The sequence below is a fragment of the Rhinopithecus bieti genome, unplaced genomic scaffold (assembly GCF_001698545.2).
Source record: "Rhinopithecus bieti isolate Rb0 unplaced genomic scaffold, ASM169854v2 scaffold_6933, whole genome shotgun sequence".
NCBI classification, from domain to species: Eukaryota; Metazoa; Chordata; class Mammalia; order Primates; family Cercopithecidae; genus Rhinopithecus; species Rhinopithecus bieti.
Genome location: NW_016805426.1, coordinates 96,525 through 100,597, shown reverse-complemented (window position 1 = coordinate 100,597; position 4,073 = coordinate 96,525). Strand labels below are relative to the sequence as shown.

General features: G+C 45.6%; 1 protein-coding gene across 1 annotated transcript in view; it reads right to left on the bottom strand.

The window, feature by feature from the left end:
- UCN3 (urocortin 3) overlaps window positions 1–4,073 on the bottom strand; it is an 8,574-nt gene that overhangs the window by 1,350 nt on the left and 3,151 nt on the right. The window lies entirely within an intron of this gene.

Genomic DNA, 4,073 nt, shown 5'->3' with positions numbered 1-4,073 from the left:
TTTATACTTGGTCTTTTTGTGAGACCAAGTATCATCCAGGGAGCACCAATGTCCTCCAACCACAGGACTTCAATGCCAACACTATCTGTGGTCTCTAAGACGTGTGGGATCCTGGTTATCAGTCAGACTGAGTCAGGGTGATTGTCCAGGGCAAGAAGGAGACACTGAGAACTCTGAAAGGATCCTAGTCTATAGGGACCAGTTGAATCCATTCTCTTATTTAAAAAAAGAAAAACAAAAACTGGCCAGGCACAGTGGCTCACACCTGTAATCCTAGCACTGTGGGAGGCCGAGATGGGAGGATTGTTTGAACCCAGGAGTTCAAGAGCAGCCTGGGCAACATAGTAAGACCTCATCTCTACAAAAAAAAAAAAAAAAAATTAGGTGGGCATGGTGGTGTGCACTGGTGTTCCCAGGTACTCAGGAGGCTGAGGCAAGAGGATCGTTTGAGCTCCAGAGGTCGAGGCTACAGTGATCTGTGATTGTGCCACTGCCTCCATCCTGGGCGACAGAACAAAACCCAGTCTCAAAAAAAGGAAAGAAAAAAACCTAAGCGTTAGCATATGGAATGTTGTGGCAATAAAAACATCCAACTGGATGACCTTCATTTTACTTGGACTGTTCAGGCTTTAAGCATCATATGCACTTGCTGGTTCACTGATGAACAGTGTTAAACAAGACATCGAACTGCCATGCCCATCAGGGGAGAAGGGCTTGTGCTGAGCCACCGCCACCCTCCCTCTGGGACTCCTTCACAGTAGCAGCATGTAGCTGTGCCAGAGGCCGTCAGAGTTCAGGTTGCCCATGGCCACTGTTCCTTAGGATATTGTGAAGTGGGCAGAGTTGACTTCCTGTGCCCTGAGATCAAACCCACTCTGCAGCCAGTCCTTCTTGCCTGGTCTGCGGGCGTACATTCTCTCCAGCCCTGCAATAAGGACATCACGTTTATTTATTCATTGTTGTCCTTCATCATGCACGAGGACGAAACAGTGAGGTGCATATGTCAGGAGTTCTGTCTCAACTCCATCTAGAGAGAGCATGGCTGCCATCTGCGGGCCCCCGCTCACACCCCGACATGCCTGTTCTCTCATTGCGGTGTGAGGATGAACCATCTTCTGGGCTCTCCTGTGAGACACAAGCAGTGAAAGGCTCTGCTGTTCACCTTTGGGGGCTTTACCTGAACTTGAAGGTCACTTTATTACCGAAGACAAACTTGGCTTTCACAAAAGCAAGCAAGAAACATGTGGTTCACTATCAACGTGGGAGAATTCTTTTCTTATGTTAGTTTTTTAAAAATAAATAAGAACAATTGGGTAAGTAAATCACCCGGCGATTCACCCGGGCCTTCAGCAGCGTGAGGCTGGCATTGGGTCATTTTGTTCTTTGCGGTGACAGTGCAGAGCAGGGTCAGGCAGGGCTGGCAGTCAGGGTTCAAGCTCCAGCCTCTGCTCTGCAGCTTTTCATCAGTGTGGCCTTGACGAGGCCATTTCCCACACGTGAGAGCAGTGGACCCAACCCAAGCCCATCCAGACAGCCTTAGGCTGTGAGAGTGGACAGAACCAGAGCTGACCCTTAAAAAAGGGAGCCTGGGTCTCTTTCTAAAGGAGGATCCTGTAAATCCCTGCTGCTTCACTTACCCTGGAAACAGACACACACACATGACACATAGGAATATAGAAATGGACACATACATACGCACATACTCATATACATGTACACATATACACATACATATGCACCGACATACAGATACACACATATATACATGCACACATGTGCACACACATACACACCTCACATGTACATACATACCCATATAGACACATGGACACACATATATACATGCACATACATGTGCACACCTCACACATACATACTATACACACATACATATAGACATGCATATTTATATATGCACATATATGCACACATATACACACCTCACATGCACGTACATACACATACATACACGTACACACATATATGCATGCACACCTATGCACACACATACATACCTCACATGTACATGCATACACACAAGCACACACAGGCACACACATACACACCTCACATGTACATACATACACATACATATAGACACATGCACACACATATATACGTGCACACATATGCACACACATACATACCTCACATGTACACACACACGCACACACATGCGTACACCCCTTACACACATACACATGCACACACATGCACACACATATACACACATGGATAAATATTTACCCGGCACATTTCCTGTCAAAGCCTGTTGCTTCCCTTGGCTCTCCACATTGCAGCTGTTGCCTTTCTTTCCTTTAATCTTTTTTCTAAGAAATCAGGTTTTGTTTTGTTTGTTCAGTTTATTTTGCATTACAAAAATTTGGAGCTTATTTTATGCAATAATATTTTTCATAATTTGTGAAAAAACACCTGATCCTTGCTTTAAATAGTCCAAACCTATGAAGTACCAGATCTGGGCATATTGCCTGGCGCAGTGAGAACAACACAGGCTTTGGAGTTAGACAGACACAGTCTGGAATCCCTTCTTCATCCTTATTTGCCTGAGGGTTTGGGCCGATAACCTCTGTGAATTTCAGTTTCCTTCTCTGATAAATGAGATGGCAATAACCACCTCATAAAGGTTAAGTGAAGGATTAGATGAGAAACGTCAATGTGTGTGTGAAAGCTCCTGGTCTAAGTAGATGCTTAATCAAGGCTGATCCACACCTGAATAATCTCCATGTCTTCTTAGGAGAAGATCTGGTCTGCATACAACCTTTTCAGAAATGCATTTTACACACACAGATGTGCATACGCAGTATACATAGGTACAGAGAGGCCAGGAAATCTGAGCAAGGATTTCATCCTGCAGACCAATGTCCTTTTTGTAGCGTGTTTCTGGCTTGTAGCTTTTGACTCTGTGCTATCCTCTCCACCCTGACCTATGCAGACTCCGTTTGCCCTTAGTCTAACTAAGTGGTTCTCAGCTTTCAGGTGCTTTGGACTCACGTGAAGGAGCAGTTCAAACACAGCCTGTGGGGCCCCATCCCAAGAGTTTCTGAGTCACTAGGTCTGGGATGCTCCTGAGAACATGCATTTCTAGCACAGTCCCGTGTGATGCTGATGCTGAGGTCTGAGGACCACACTCTAAGACTCTAAGAACCGCTGCTCTGAGTGCTCCGACCTGACTCTGGACTCCTTAGAACTGTACACTGGAGTTCCAGGAGTTCACTAACGATCCCTGTGGAAAATGGGCTTTTGTTTCCTTAAATATTGCATTCAATAACTAGACCTTCAGTTTTCTCATTTATAGAGGACCTAATGAGTTGTTTTTCTTAAATAGAGTATGAAGCGTAGTTTTAGCTGCCTTACACCTTGAAGGCATCTTAAAGCTTGGAAATTATTTCGAATGGCTTGCTAACCCTGAAAGGGTTTAAAAAAACAAAAACCAATTTGGAAAGGGTTAATACTGGTGGGAAAGTGGTGGAGAAACTTTGTCTCTCTGTCCCTTTGTTCCTTCATCCCTTCGTTCCTTTCACCACCAGACTCAGTCCTGTCTCTCCCACTCCCTAGCTCGTGCCTAACCACCTAGGGCCTCAGTATTTTCCTCTGTGAGAGCAGAGGATTGAGTTCGAGAATCTTTGTTCTGATTTCTTTCTTTTTCTACTTCTGAAAGCCAGAGGCCCCTCTACAAAAAGCACTGGGAGAATGAAATGATTTCTCGATTTTCACCAAATGAAAGGTGCCTGGACTCTGGGTGGGTGGAAGCTAAAATAGAGGGTGCTGCCTGGGCCCGGTGGCTCACATCTGTAATCCCAGCACTTTAGGAGGCCGAGGTGGGTGGATCACCTGAGATCAGGAGTTTGAGACCAGCCTTGCCAACATAGTGAAACCATGTCTCTACTAAAAATACAAAAATTAGCCAGGCATGGTGGCACACACCTGTAATCCCAGGTACCCGGAAGGCTGAGGCAGGAGAATTGCTTGAACCTGGGAGGTGGAGGTTGCAGTGAGCCAAGATCATGCCACTGCACTCCAGCCTGGGTGACAAAGTGAGACTCTGTCTCAAA